Below are 17,604 nucleotides of genomic sequence, written 5' to 3'. Positions count from 1 at the left end.
AATGAACACATAACAAATTACAAAAATAATTATACAAATATACATTATAAAATTGAAAGAAAAAAAAAAAAAGTTACAATGATAAAAAAACAAATGAATTATTTGACTCACAAGTCACAACACATATACCAATATGGTTATAAGCTAAATTCGTTCGAGATCGGATAACGAAAACAATAATTATCAATTTTCATAGTTATTTATTTAGAATCTAAATCTACAAATCTATGTTATGTCAACTACATGAGCAATAAAACCATCAATTGCATTGCAATTTAGATTAAATGACCATTTTATTCATGTATTATAAAAAATCACAATATTCATCAATATACATTAGAGAAGTTAGAAGAAAAAGAAGATAAACCATAGGTAACCTGGCAGTGTCTTAGAATTAATGTGTTTAAGATCCTAACTAAATTGCTATAATGTTGATGAATAAATGTAAAGTCTTTTTTAGGTTGCCTTCATAACCAGGAAATTGTTTGGATTATCAAAGGAGAGAGATAAATAATTTATTAATATACTATAGGATTAATATATTAATTAGAAATACTAATAATTAATTAAGAATTAATCAGAATTAATTTAAAATTAATTTTAAGTTGATTAGAATTAATTAATAATGCAAGGGTTGAACTGCAATTATTCAATAATTTAACAAAATTCTAAAAATTCTCATCCTCTCCCATCTCTATTTCAATCCTCGGTTTCTTGAGTTTTGGGTGTGACACATTAGAGGCGGCCATTATTTTGGAGTTAGTTTGTCAAGGAGATTATCAAGAGTTTTTTATTAGCTTAATTCGACATAAGCTATAAGGTATGTGGTTCTGTTCATAAATTTGATTCATAGGGTTTATAGTTTTGTTTCATAAGTATGTTGTTATTAATTGAGAAAAGACATGGATCCAATCTAGGTTGAATCTACCCTTAAGACTTAAGTGAAATTCTGCATATACAAATTGATTGTAACCTAAAAACCCCAATAACGCAATCAAAACCATGCTTTTGTATTAATTATACATATAAGATGAAAAAAAAAAAATCTTAGGGCAACTTGTAACATAACGCAATCAAAACCTTTTTTTTTTTTTGAAAAACGTTCCTTGATTTGAGACTGGATTCACACGAATGTTTCTCCAATTCACTCAAACTGAGGCTCTGATACCAACTTGTAACATCCAAAATTTCAAACAAATTTAACCTTTTAGAAACATATCAAGTTCATCAAAATATTACAACTTTGTTTTCAAAACATTGTTTATCAGAGTCTTGTCACCAAAATAACATAATAGGAGGAGCTGTACGATCACGTCTTGGCCTTGCCGCGATCCCCAGATGTACCTGAAACAATAAATTGAAACTGTAATCCCGAAAGCTTAGTGAGTTACCCCAAAATACCGATACATATACAGTTCACATAACATTATCAACATTAGCATATCATATCAATCAAAACAGAACAGCATGCACTGGGTCCACAGCTTTACAAGCTGGACTACCCCTGGGCCCTCAGTACGAATCTGGAATGCCTACTGGGCCCTCAGCTCGTATCTGGAATGCCATTGAGCCCTCAGTACAAGTCTAGAATGCCTACCGGGCCCTTAGCTCGTATCTGGAATGCTGTCGAGTCCTCAGTATGAGTCTGGAATGCATACCGGGCCCTCAACTCATATCTGGAATACTCTCGGGTTTGTTGGCTACCGCACAGAGCAGTACAACCTTAACCCACCCCACATAACCTGTCGACATGTAACTGATAAATGCATATGCAGGTGATCAATCAGAATCACAGGCAGTCCTACAGATCTACCCGACTAGCATATCATCTGGCATACATTACTAACTCAACTCAACATATCAATGACTACTAGGATATCAAATCCAATGGGGTGGCCTTGGTGCCTTAGACCCCTTAGTATAGTGAGGATAACTCACCTTGTAGATGTCGGTTCGGTAAGGAACCATAACTCTCAGATCACTTGTCGAAGACTCCACCACCTATTACCATAATACGATTATGCTCATAAGTCTCTATCCTCATAGAGTACTCCATAACCCAACTAGTTAACCCTGATCAAGGTTAAAGTCCTTAGTCAAGGTCAACAGTCCATGTTGACCTAACTCGTCGAGTACCCCCGGCTGCTCGCCGAGTTCCTCAAAACTTTTACCTACTCGTCGAGTCACCAGCGTGACTCGCTGAGTTCCCACGGCTCTCGATTGAGGCCCTAGAGCCACTCACCATGTTTCTCTTCTAGTAGTATGTTGATACACACGCATTCCTAACTTGGAGGAAACTCATCCGATTCGCCGAGTTGCTCATGCAACTCGTCGAGTCTAAGGCAACCTTCATCGGACTCGCCGAGTTGTTCTACCAACTCGTCGAGTTCTCGACTATATTAATCCGACTCGCCGAGTCGTTCTTGCGACTCGCCGAGTTCCTTTAGTTCTTAATCCATACAGATCTGTTTTAAGCCATGCAACAACTCCAAACCTTAGATCCAAGCTTCCAACGCATGCCTTTCACGTAAAGTTGCAAACTTTACGTGTATTCATGGCTAAAAAGGTCCTTAATGTCCAAAGCTAAGCTCTTAATGGGTTTCATGCACAAGGAAGGCCTTATTCACGTCCAAGATAGGAACTTTATGGATCTAGAACTCGGGAATGGTCCAGATCTGAAGTTACAACTTCAGATCTAGCTTATGTTTTGCAATATCACCTTACTTACACCTCAAAAACCCTATACTTCCACTATATGAGATCTAGAAGGGAAAACGGATAAAGGTGTCGACTTGGTACCTTCTATGAGTGTTAGCTGAGGTAGATTTCAGGTTCCACTCCTCCCTTGTTTCTAATCCTTTGCTTCTCCAAGTTCTTCCTTCCACAAGTTCTCCTTTCAAGCTTTCAAGGCACTAATGACACAAATACCCGGTTAGGGTTTTCCTTTGAGTTCTATCTGAATGTAAGGAGGCCAAATGGGGCTTAAGCCTCCTTAAATAGAGTGTAGAACCCGGGACTTAGGGTTTCTTTTGCCAGCTCCTACTCACCGAGTCCCACTCGTGGACTCGCTGAGTCAGTCACTTAAGTTGCAAATTCAATCTCGCTGCTACTCGACAAGTAAGGTAACCAACTCGTCAAGTAGGGCCAAACCAAGAAACTACAATCAGACAATACCTGAGAATTGGGGCGTTACAACTCTCCCCCCTTGGACTAGACTTCATCCTCGAAGTCCGCTGGGATGAACAATGTCAGGTAGTGCTCGCGCATCTCCGCCTCCGGCTCCCATGTCCACTCCGACCCCTTATGATGTTCCCACTGTACCTTTACCAAATGTATCCCCTTGTTCCACAGAATCTTCATCTTTCTTTCCAAAATGGCTACAGGTCTTTCCACATAGTTCAAGCGCTCGTCGTACCGGGATGGGTGACCCCCTGGGAAGTCCTCGTGCCGAGTGGCTCAAAGCGGACAATATTGTGATACGTGCCAGAGGGGGTGTTACAAATGGTATCAGAGCTAGGGCACGGGTCGATGTGTTCGACAGGGACGTCGAACCCTATAATGGGGGGTGAAGGTGGGTTGCACCTGAACCCACATCGGCTGGGAAGGAGAACTAAGCATTCCTTATAAGGTGTGTGGATACCTTCCCTATCACAACGCGTTTTAAATCCGTGAGGGCAGCAGATCCCATAAGAACTCTATAGTTAAGCGTGTTCGGGCGGGAGTAGTACCGGGATGGGTGACCCCCTGGGAAGTCCTCGTGCCGAGTGGCCCAAAGCGGACAATATTGTGATACGTGCCAGAGGGGGTGTTACATCCTACCCGTTCGGCTAACGACCCTCCACTAGTCAAGAGTGTGGTGTGTAAGAGTGGATACCATTCAATCGCCATTTTATAGGCAATTTCCTTAAACACCTCTTATAGACCAGCTTCGTGAATGAGGCCTACTAACGGTAAGACTGACTTTTACTCGTACATATATATATATATATATATATATATATATATATATATATATATATATATATATATATATCGCCATTTTATAGGCAATTTCCTTAAACACCTCTTATAGACCAGCTTCGTGAATGAGGCCTACTAACGGTAAGACTGACTTCTACTCGTACATATATATATATATATATATATATATATATATATATATATATATATATATATATATATATATATATAATGTTAGACTTTTAATGTTATATATAGTATAGGGTGTATTTTACACTTTTAAAATACTATGTGGTCAAATTTAACAATTATACTTTTAAATCAATTAAATTGTAAACCAAAACTTTATAGATTTATTAAATCTCTTTTAATTATACACCTTAACTAATTAATAAAACCATAAGGGTGTGATTTGAACTTTTCAAAACAATACTAGGGTTTTAGAATTTAACATTTCTAAATTAAACTTTTAATCAACTTTTAAATTCCAAAACTTGAGGGCAAGTTTTGAAACATTTCAAAACGTTAGGGTTTTAACTATTTAAATTTCAAAACAAAACTATTAAGTTCAAATTTAAATTACAAAACCTTACATGGGCATAATTGAAACTTTTTCATAATACAAGGATCAAATAACCAATAATATAAACTAAACAATTTATTTTATCATTATCTATATTTGACCTAATTTCAATTTCTTGCAAACTAAGTTACCCAATTAATACAAATAATCAAACTTTATCATATAAGGAAATTATTATCCAATCAATTGGTAATTATCTTTTGTTTTATGAAGGATAATCACCCAAATATAATAAAAATCGGATTTTATCATAAAAATACGTTTTTGGTATTAATCCTTCAGCAAAACAGCAAGAAATCCCGATATTTCCTTTGTTTGACGCTTGGACTCGCCGAGTCAGGGACTGGACTCACCAAATCAGACAGACTCGCCGAGTTCATCAACTGACTCGCCGAGTTAAGTCGGGCAGAGGCCAAAAAAATCAATTTTCAGCTTGAACAAACATACAAGGCATCAATACAATAGAAACCAATCAAGGCTCTGATACCACTGATGGGTTTTGGTCATAAGAACATCCTATGTGCTCATACAAACCCTAATGCTTGGATCTAGGTTTCTCTATTGTACATGCAATTCATCCAAGACTATAAACCCTAATTCTAGCATATGATAATCGATATTAACATAATAATGGGTTTAAGATATTACCTTGATTGTTATGCAGTAATAAGAATCACAATTCCTTCTTGTAATGACTTTAGAAAGCTTAAAATGTCACTCCTCTAATGGTTCACAAACACCAAGAGCAAGAGGATGAAGAAGAGAAGAGAAGGAGGCTACCCAAAACGGGTGGAAACCCTAACCAATTAGTTCACCACATTTTCGAGGCTTAAGGGCACTATATATACATGTAGGCTATTAGGGTTTTCAACTAGGAAACCTTAATTTGGATGCTTAGGCCCTAAGCAACCCATGAACCCATTTTTAATAAGCCTTGGAGATTTCTAATGGGTTTACCCATAGAATTCATCCAACCTTATATAATAAGTTAATCCATAGCCCAATTGCAATTATCATATAATTACAATTCTAGTCCCTTAAGTTTAATTAATCTCTTTTAGCCACAAACTTAATTCTTATTAATTCTTGACTAATATTAATTAAACAATATGATTTCTCCTTTAATATATTATTCTCATAATATATTAATAAATCATATTTAATCCTTTCTCTCCATAATTAATCCTATCAAGTTGCTTAGATGAAGGCAACCCAAAAGGACCATGCACCATCGGGTCAAGTACATACCAAAATAGTTATGGACTTAGACACTAATCCAACAGAATCTAGCCATTTGACTATACGAGAATAGGGTTATAAGAATTGAACAAAATTTGAAAACATGTACACTAAACATGTCGATTAAACTATTGCATGCACCAAATACTCCTATAGTATTTAAATTTGTATGTTTGATACTAGGGTTTATTTTGGTAAGTTTTGACTTGTTGCTCACTACGACCATTCCTCGACATATGTTGGTCCAATCTCGGATAAATATAGTTGATCAGGCTATATTCGTCCCAAATTCAATTACATATATCAAGGACTAATCGTAGTGTCCAACTTGTCTTAATACTTCTTGTATAGTTCTAACCATGAAAGTATATTGTTGTATGCATGTATTTCTACTTTTACGACCCAAAATGATCTAAATTAAATGAAACGAGGTTTTAGGTGTAAAAACGTTTTGTCAGAGACCTTGAGTCCCTATGCACTTATAGTTTGTATATCTTATGTGGTTCGATATACTTAGTTCACTATAAACAATGTTCTGATACCAATCTGTCACACCCCATACCGGAACGGCGGAATCGTTCGAAGGCAGATGACTTCATGTAGTATCGCAACAATTGAGTACATAGTAAAGAAAGAAATACAACCATCACATATATAATTTAAAAGTTTACATTGTTGAAAGATACTTGTTTCAAAAGAAATTACAATATGATGTTTAAAATGAAATTAAACTAACGCCGTAATGTCCCTTCTTCAAAACCTGCAGTTTACCTGTATTACTAAATCCCTAATAAATACAAGTGGTTTTGAAAGAGTAGGTCAGCATTTAAGCTGGTGAGTTCATAAGTATTTAGTGACAATGTTTAAATGAAAAAGAATGAAAACGGTTTGTACATGTTAAATGTTCCTAGAAAATCCCATATTTTCTACTATAGTAGATGGTAGTTTGATTTTTCCAAAACTGCAATGCAATAGTGCTTTTCATGCCTAAAATAGTAGTTTTATATATAAATCGTTAAGGCATTTGAAAAAAAATCCTGTAAATCAATGTGTTTTTAATACTCCATGTTAGTCTTATAACCATGCTATTTGACCAGTATGCCTATATCAACGTTCTTTAGGCGTTGGAAAGTTATGACGCTTGTCACCCCAGGCCTGCCAGCCTAGCTGTAGCTAACAACTGAGGATTGGGATTGTCAATCTGATATACATCTATACACAAGTATCACACTCCCCCTACAAGGGATTATGGTATATAATACAGGACTTAAAATGCATACTCAAAAGTACATGAAATGTCTCACAAAATCTAGTATAAAACAAATTTACGTATGAAAATGTCCATTTGTTCTTGTATATTAAAATATCTCTTTGATGTAGTGTTCCTAGTATGTAAATGTTCATGATTTCCTTGTAAACTATACCTATTATAGTTTTTCAAAATGTGTTTCGTTCATATAGTAAACCCTAGTGTAATGCTCACTCGTTATGTAAAGTATAACACGTAAAGTGACCTAACTGATCACACATACTTAATGTATAAATGAAGTGTTTGATTCGTATATATATATATATATATATATATATATATATATATATAAACACGATTTATTTCCACAAGACAAGGTGTTATTGAGAATATATATTTCATACAAAAATACTCATGTAGTAGTTTATGAATCACATATGATTACTTAGATAAAAAGTTTATATAGTGAAACTTTAGGTTACACACGATAATAACCACATGTTTACTTGTATTTCCCCCCTTAAAAGTGTATAAAAAGCATTTATCAAACATTTAAAAGCGCAATTTGTAGGGGTGTGAACTCACTTGATAGATCGAAGAAGGCGAGATGAAAACTGAGCAGAACTTTGACTTGAAAAAGCGGATTTTCTCTGGATTCTCGGGAATCTCGGAAGCACAAACGACCTTCGGGGCTTGAATTTGGAAACCGGGGCTTCGGAATATCACGTGCACGAAAAAAGAGGCAAAAGATGCAAGAAAGATGAGAGGAAATGAGCATTTTCCCCGGAACCCTCGCATCCCTTTTATAGGGGCTGGGAACCACCTCGGTACTCTGGGCGTACGCGTGCGTCATGCGTGACCGCATCCTCGACTGCCTCGGATGGGACTGGGCATAACTTCGTATAGGGGCGATGTGGACGTTCCGAGGCTTAGTCCTCGAGTACGCTGGGCGTAACTCGGATTTGCCCGGTGACTTCCCATTCGGATAATACCGAAATTTGACTTAAATTTATATTTTAATTATTTAGTAAACTTCAAAAATTCATATCTTCTTCATACGAACTCCATTTTCAACGTTCTTTATATCCACACATAGGTGAGAGTACGTTCTACAACTTTCGCTTATACTCCATCGACAAATTTTGAAATTATTTTTATTATTTATTTTTAAAATGTCGGGGTAAGAAAAGTTCGTTAGAAATCCATAACTTCTTTATTCGATGTCTGTTTCTGCCAGACTTTTTACCGTTGAAATACCATTTTCGAGACCTTCGATTCTCATTTAGGTCATTCCGGCCAAAATTTGCTCGCTCACTGTTTCGAGTTTTTAGCTGTCTACCGCCATACCGAATTTGGAAAAATCATAACTTCCTCATACAAAGTCAGATTTGGATGTTTTTCTTATGTACGCTCATGGTTTAATGATATCTAACATAGTAGGTAAACAAATAGAGACTTTTGTACGTTTTATGTTCAAAGTTAATTTCATTATTTTCAAAAGTGGTTACAATACTTAGCTTTTTAAGTCATTACATACAATCGAAATATCGGGTTGTCACAATATGTACTTATGTTATATGCTATGATCATGTTATGCTATGTTCAGTTAGTCCGAACTTTTGTCCGATGCAGGGGCAAGGCTCGAGTTAGTTTGGACTTCGGTCCGATGCAGGGGTAAGGCCCCAGTTAGTCCGGACTTCGATCCGATGCAGTGGGCAAGGCCCAGTATGTGATTTATATGTTATTGTATGGTATGTGGTAACTTAGGGGAGCTCACTAGGCTTCATGCTTACAATTTTAGTTTTGGTTTCAGGTACTCAGATTTCAAAAGAGGAGCTTGGGAAGATTGCAGTGCACACACCAAAGAAGTTTTAGCCTGGGATGGTTACTCTGATATTTTGATATGATCTTGACACGAGTTTTGACTTGATACATTTATTATGACATTTTGAGATACCCTAGTTATGAATCTTTATATGATGTTTGAATGGTTTATTTATTAAATTAAAACAAAATTTTTAGGCTGTATTTTTGGGATGTTACAACTTTCAAATGATGAATCTCGATGTGACCTTAATTGATATGACCAAGATGTTGATAATTTTAGAAGTAGAAATGATTAAGAGTACAACTAAAAAAAATGTTTGAAGGATCTGATCCTAAGAATTCATTAGACGTTGACAATGATAATCAAGAAAAGATTTCTCTTCCTAATGGAAAGGGATCAGCCAACATCAAACAGTTTGATTATACGATAAAGAGAAAGGCTCGTTCTAAAATCATTCCATGTGTTGACTTCAATGAATCCATTTGTTTTTATTTCCAGTTGAAGGGACATTAGAAACAAAGTTTCCCAAAATACCTAAAAGATCTTAGAGATACCGAAGTCAAGTCGTGTGACTCTATTTCAACTACATCCATTATCTAACTCCATTGTTCTATAAGTTCCTATTCATAGAAACCTAATACATGATGTGATGATCAAAATTTAATGGTATTATAGGATCTACAAGAAACAAGGAAGCCTGAGAAAAGCAAGCTAAATCAGATCATGATAAATGGATTTTTTTCGTATGGTTCGAAAGTCAGAATTTTGAGCTACTATTAAGGAGTTAGGATAGATTTAATAGTTTTATATTAATCTTCAGAGATGTTTAGAAACATATTTTTTCTTTTATGCATTGTAAGGGCAAGTTAAAATTTTATTATGTCAATAAAATAAATTTTTGTTATCTTATTTTATAGTTCCTGCAATTACATTAATGAGTGTGTTTCTAATAATAGCAATATTAATTGTGGATATGATTCTTATAGTCTTGTGCTTGTGGTATTGTCAAATTGACCAAGTGAAAGGAAATCTCATCACCAAGTTTCAATTGGACAGAAACTTGGAGTTATACAATTCGAATTAGATGATGCATGAGATTTTGTTCATTAGAGAAATTATAACTGAGACATTGTTTACATGTTTATGTGAGGCAAGTGATGGGTAATTGGATCCTACAAAAGTTGTTATGAACTCTTCAGATGCACCGTAAGGGAAAATAACTGTATTCATCATGATTTAATGATGTTTCTGTAATATGATTGTATTTATAAGATTAAGAATAATTCTAATTCTTTGAAAAGATTCAAAGAGTAGCAGAAAAATTGAAGAATCTATTAGGCAGAAAGATAAAAGATTCTCCAATCTTAAACGAAAGGAGAATACTTTAGTATCATGTTTTATGATCATCTTAGAGATTATTAAATTATATCACAATAGATCCTTGAAGAACATCTTAGTGCAATTGTATGACTAAGAAGAGGAATCAAATATTGTTGGAAATGGTTCGATCAAGAGATGATTCACACTTCATTCTTAATCTAGTTATAGAGCTATGCTATAGTAACTCTAATTCATATCTTGCAATTAGTTTAAAACTAAGAAGGTTGATCACACCTCATAATATGTGGAATAAGAATGCTTTTCGCTCAAGCACATAAGAATTGGAGTTATGATGTCTTTTGACAGTCGAGAAACAAAAGATGAACTGAATCCAATTATGAACAATGTTATCATGCGGAAATATGCACAGACTTTTGTATATTTGTTTTAGCTCATCAAGTAACGCTTCTTAAGAGAAAACTTATATGTCAAGAAGTCAGTGCGATTCGTATAGATCTTAAGAGTTTCAAGAGTCAACCGACAATGATCCTTTAAGTTATCAACGCAACCTGAGGTTGAAAACATGTTAAGATTATTGACACATTCTTATTTATGTGCACTTCTAGTTAAGTCAACAATGCTTATGAGTTCTATGTTTTTCATTTATCTAAAAAATCAAAGTGTACTGGAAAGTGAAGGTACACTGATCAATACATGTGAGCTGCTAACAGAAATGGAAGCATTAGTGCCAGAAGCAAGAAATAAGGAATAGCGAATTTCAATCCATAGTGGAGAGCTAAATGTGATTTTATTTTATGCTAAACCTTGTCTTATGAAAGTAGGTTGAAAATGAAATCTCTACATATATGGGAACATGTACACCTTCGAATATAGATGGCAAAAGTTTTCGCTCTAATTCATGAAAATGGTTATGAGGAAACACTTTTGCTAGTAAGATTTTGAGGATCTGATAAAAATGAATACGAATATTGGTTGTATTAATTACATTCTCAAATTCACAATATGATAACCGCATCCCTCTTCATCTTTCACATTGTGATGAATGGCAAGGAATTGTTTAAACTTTCAGGAGTTATGTTTATCACATCTTGAAAGGGTTTGAACACATCCACTATCCGGATAAAGTGGATAAGATTTAGAAACCTAATTAGAGGCTTGACGAAGCATCACAAAATAGGAATCTGCACTTCCATGAGAAAGTCAAAGGGTATTGGTTTCTAGGAGTCTAATTGATTTCTAAGTACATATGAAAGCTAGTGGGAGCTTAATTATTATGCTGGTATTGCATGCTGACAATACTATTCATATGGATCAATGTCTCTAGTTTGCAAGTTGCAAAAGTTAGGAACTGTTTTGCTAAAGTGGACTTAAGGGAGAGGGCACTCATACTTCATTACGAATATAAAGGTGTAGATCGTATAGTTTAATAGAACTTAGTAAAAATCATATATTAATAGTGTGTTGAAATGTTTTAACATAGGAGATTCTATATGGAAATATTATAGAAATAGATTGAACAGATATCAAATTCTTATATAAGATATAATAATTCGAGTCCCATATGATTTGGATATAGGACCAGTTACATATGCTTTAATATTCATTTATCCTAATTTTTCAAATGATTAGAGAACTATGAGAAAAAGGGATAGAATTTTAAGTTACTAGAGTTATTAAACAAACTGTCAAGAACATTCCGAGGTTTACTGAAGATTGGTTGCTTATGGATCGTTAGAAGTATGGTATTCTTTTGGATGGATCATAGTGACACGTTTTGGATTAAGATGATTCTTGGTCAAAATTGATGGTCATGTGGGAGTATGGGAATGTTTCCCTACTAAGAGTTTGTTATAAAATCTACATGTGAGTTAGAATATTTACTGCAAGAGAAGTGTTTAAGGAGTGTACCTTAAATTTGAGACTTCATAACCATGGAATTCTTCTAAGTAACAAGTTCTGGTGGAATATTCTACAATATTGAAGGCTCATTTTCTATGACTACAGAACCTCGACATCTTAGAAGAACAATGCATGTAGGGAAGAAATTCCACTACAACTTAGATAGCAATGAGAATTAGAAATTATGAAATAAGAAACATTGGAGTAATGTCCAATCGATCTGTTTGCAAAGGAAGGACCATGAAGAGGCATAATATGCGTGCTTAGAACATGGCATGACTGATGTTACTTAATTTAAGTATCTAGTTTATTATACAAAAATATATATATAATGAATAAATTTGTAATTGTTATGGTTGTTGAATCTATATGCCCAAGAACCATTATTAAGTGATTTTGCTAATAATATACGATCCTATAGGGTCACACCTTTATAAAGTTGGCATATTTTGTATATTAATCATTAATATGATTATTAATAAGTAATATCAATTCTTGTTTTTAATTAGGGAATAATTATTCTTTTATGAAGATAATAATTAAAGAGAGTATAATTAGTTGTTTTTTCATATGGTATGAATTAATAAGTCATGCACAACCTTTTGGACTAGTTAAATACTTTTTTTTTATCTTTTACATAAACAAAAAACTTAATATGTTATAAACTTTGAGTTTATAAAAATTAAACAATTCTTCTTCATTAGAGGTATGGCCGAATTCATCATATAAACAAGAGAGGTTGCTTGTCAACCTTCTTCTTATGTCTCCCATGCTCCTAAAGGTTACCAATACTTTAGAGGATTATAACGTAAATCCCTTACCTTGCATGAGACTATAGAAGAGTGTGTCTTGCATGAATTTTGGCTAGTGGTTTTAGTCTTAAAAGCTCCCCCCCCCCCCTCTTTCTTCACTCGTAACCCTAGCTTGTCTTGTGCTTGATCTTGGATTCCTTTTGAAGATTTCTTCCAAGTATTGGTGATGTAAAGTGCTCCTCCTTTAGTGCATATTTAAGATAATCACTTAAAGGCTGAACGAGTACTTTATACAAGAAGGAATTAGCATTCCAAGTGTCATCATCTTGATGGTGGATACTTGTAGAGAAAATCACATTCTTTGATTTTTCAAACTTCATCAACATCCAAAAACCAAGTGGGTTCAAAGTCTTCAAATGTTGTCATTCTAAAACACTTTATGGTTGCTTTTAATATAATTCTAACCTCTATAAATGGATCTTAGATTGTTTGATTTTGTTATAATTCGAAAAAAACTTATTATTTTTAACGCTTCTGTTTACCAGTTTTGTATGAAAAACACACTTATATTTTGTATCAAAACTCATCACTGGTATCAGAGTGATGTTTTATATCTTAGGATGATTTTCTTTTATATTTGAGAATATTTGGTTTTTGAAAAACAAGCATGAATTTCTTTTGGTTAAGAAAAGTCAATATTTGTCTTCTTTGGCAATTTCTTTGTTAAAATTATTTATTTTTATATATAACCATTTTCCATGCATTTTGGTTATATGAAAGTTGTCTTAGAAAAACAAAGTGTTGTACGTTATAATATTTGATATGTTGTGTATAAACAAGCCATTTGGATATTTTTGTTGTGTTTGGATGATATTTATTTATTCATAACATGTAATAGATAAATTGATATATTTTTTTTCATTTGTTTCTTTGTTGTAATAAATTAGTTAGACTAGTTATATTTATTTTTAAATGTAACAAGATGAAGAAATGACCTCATTGAAGATGAGTTAACCACTTGAGACCATAATCTGAACCATAAGCTTCTAGTTTTGGTTTTTGGCTTAATTATAGTTTTAATGGTTTAAGTGCTACAACCTTTACAACATAAATGTTGGAAGTTCTTTTCACAAGCAAGAGCTTAATTGGAAAGTATGAGCTTGAAGACATTTTGAAGTGTCCCTTATGGCTAACAATAAATAAAATGAAGTTTTATTTGCTACCTTAAGAACCTTATAACAAGTGATATGAATTTTTCGAAAGGTTACATGAATTGTTGGATGCATGCAATATTCATGAGACCATGTTTTTCATAACTATAATTGTAAAACATATATAAAATCCATTCTTAAAAATGCAAGTCATTGTCGTTCTTTTGAAAAATATTTGATATCATTTGTATGATCTAGGTGGCATATGGCCACCTGGTCATTAGGATTGTCTTATGAAGTTCAGGGTAGTTTTGTAGTTTCTAGTGACTAAAGGGTCGCTTTGTCACTGGTTAGTTGCAATATTACTAGTTGTTTCAAGTACGATGACTTGATCAGAATCTTGTGTGACAAAAGGTAACCTAAGTATGAGAGGTCCGAGACATAAATGAGATAAGAAATAGTTGTTTAGGATCCCATTATCTAGGAGTTACAACTCGTATGCAATTGGTAATTGCTACGAGTTTTATTAAGTTAATAGGATAAAGGTCACCTAACCATTTACTTGTTTCGTTACTTGGATCTTGCACTTTAGTAAATTAATGTTTTAGAAACAAAAAAAGGTATTAATATTTAAAGACTTAATATTGAAAATACTACACGAAACTTTGTTAAATTCTATAAATAATTGTTAATAATCTTATGCCCTATAAAAACTCTCTCTTATTGATAAATATAAATTATACATACTGAAGGATCCCATACCTGAACAAACTCTGTAAACTAGTTAGTCTGATCATGATGCTTTAATAAAACTATTATTGTGATGATATTGTTGTGTCTCACATCATATTGGAGTAATTAATCTTGACTTGCAAAATGTCTTGGGTAATTATGAAACATGTCAAATGTCTCATCAAGTGAAGCATATATTATTTTAGAATAGTAGAACGACCTTCAAACCTGTTTAACCATTGAATAAGAGAAGTCTAATAGATTGTGCACTTAATAAACCTATAAGACGGTTATGGGAAATACATTATAAACCAACAAATCAAGAAAGGACCAGAATGACTAATCTTGTTTTTATCGTGAAAGAAGTTGAACATTAAAGGAGGAACTGCTCTTCTTGTCTCACCAAGTTGAGAAAATCTGGCATGACCAGGACTTCAGATATCTGTTTGATAGAACTATTTTTCCATCATTCACTTAATTATTTTGTACTACATTTAACACTACTAATTGATATTATGTGCTGCTGATTGGAAGAAATAATCAACTGATTACACACAATTGGTATTTGTGATGAAGATATAACAAGTATTGTCAAAGTCTTTATTTAAATAATAATTTTTTGTACCTATTCTTATAGGAGCATGTGACACTTGTAACTTATGAATAAAGTTATACTTACGTATCGTTTAATGGATGTTTGCGTTCACTTTGAAAAAAATGATTGATTCTCTTGTTGGGGTACATATCTTCTGATCAATTTGTAGGAACAATATTTCCACCCATATGGATCCTCCCCAACATAATATTTTAGTGCCACATTTTAAGGTATCTTTTTTAGCTCTACAATGTGTGTCGAGTTCACATTAAGTGACCATCCATTTTATAATATCGGCAAACTAAGGAATAGATTGAATAAAGGAAACGATATCAGAGAACTCATCTCTAAAAGGTCATGGTGGAACATTTGACACGAGTTAAATTAAACAATCGACAAGATGGATGTGTTTTTAAAATTTCAGATCATCACGTCTTTCGGTTAATGCTATTAAGGTATCCTATGTAAATCAGACAGACAATCTTACTATTAATACAATTAGTAAAGAGAAAGGAACAAAATTCTATCTATAAATTGTAAAAAAAAAGTTTTTAGAATTATATATATATATATATATATATATATATATATATATATATATATATATATATATATATATATTTGAATTTTTGAGGTATTAATTGAAACTGTAATTGGAAAATCAAAAAGAAGTAAAAAGAAATAAAAGAGAAAGAATACTTTTCCCTGAAATCTTCTATAAAAAAATGGAATTAAACCAATTGAATTGTAATAAAAACGAAAGAGACGTTTAGTATGGATACTACCACAATGTGGAGAAAATCAAATATAAGAAGGAAAGAAAGAAAAATGAGCAACACATTTTTTTCTTTAAAGTGACACAATAGAAAATTAACAAGTAAAGAAAAGGGAATTTATTTTCAAAAGAAATGGTTAAGAAATTATTGAGGCGTAGAGAAGTAGGTTTTGGGAAAGTAAAAACTAAATTCCATATGCATGTGTGGAACACCATACTACACAAAGTAAGAAATATCTAAAATAAATGATTCTTTAATCATAATAGATCAAAGTTGGGTTGGGAATACTAGAACCGATTAAGGATCAGGCCTAGTTCGAGAAGGACAAAACAATTAAAACCTAATTTTTTTTTTTTAGTATTGGCACCAATCTAATGAAACATAAAAATATATGTAGACCGAGCAACAATTCAAGGAACCAGACTTTAAATTTTTGGCTTTTTTTTTTTTTTTTTTTTTTTTTTTTTTTTTTTTTTTTTTTTTTTTTTTTTTGTAGAAGATAGATCCTTTTGAACCCAATTCTTACTTGTTTTTTTTTACACAAAAGAAAAACAATTTATTTCGAAAAAAGTATACATTTTTTTATTTAAATAGCAGTAAATTTAAACAAAATATTGCAAAATAGTTTATTTAACATTAGAATATCAGAAAAATTGGCTAGTCTCCCAAAACACGCACTCTTTAATGTGTTTGGCTAGGCATCATACCCATTCAAAAATTGTTGTACACCATACTACATAAATCAACAAAACAAAATCTGAAAAACGAAGAATCTTGGCCAAAACAGGCGAAAGATGGTTCGGGTCGAGTCCTGCTAAGACCTATTAAGGTATGGGTCTACGCCACAAGTAATAGCAACCGGAATCTAAACAAAAATAAAATCTTATTAATGCTCAAACAAAGAAAATTAAACCCAAAAATATGTAGGGACTAAGCGGCAATTCAAAGAATTGGACTTTAAATTTTTTACTATCTTTTTTTTAAGAAGAATTCTCGTTTCAACCCTGATTATGACCTATTATTAACACAAAACAAATACAATTTAATTTCAAATAAGAATACACACCCTTTTGATTTAAAGATAATTCAATTTAAACAAAATGTTGCAAAACATTTTATTTAATATCGGAAATCAATAAAATTGGGTAGTCTCCTAAAAAGCGCACTTATTTTGTGTCTTTGTCTAGACGGCTTACCCTTAGGCTTCATCAATCATGCTTGAAAACCCCCCGTGAAGAGCGTTCAAACAGTGATCGCTTCCTTTAAAGTGTTACCCGTTTAATGGTAATAAATTTCAATCACTTCATTATCAAAACACTTGACAGCACAAAATGACAGATTAATTAGTAACAATTAGTAACGAACTTTACCTGGAAATAACGTTAAATGCAAATGATAATGTAAAACATGTTTTCCTGAAATGAAGTTCTTTGTGTAATCGATTAGTCATTAAAAGTGTTGACCTTCTCTTTGTAAGGTAGTGTTTGTTTTTTGTCTGC

Source organism: Lactuca saligna, chromosome 2 (genome assembly GCF_052625555.1).
Source record: "Lactuca saligna cultivar CGN05327 chromosome 2, ASM5262555v1, whole genome shotgun sequence".
Taxonomy (NCBI): Eukaryota; Viridiplantae; Streptophyta; class Magnoliopsida; order Asterales; family Asteraceae; genus Lactuca; species Lactuca saligna.
This window is presented reverse-complemented; position numbering follows the sequence as displayed.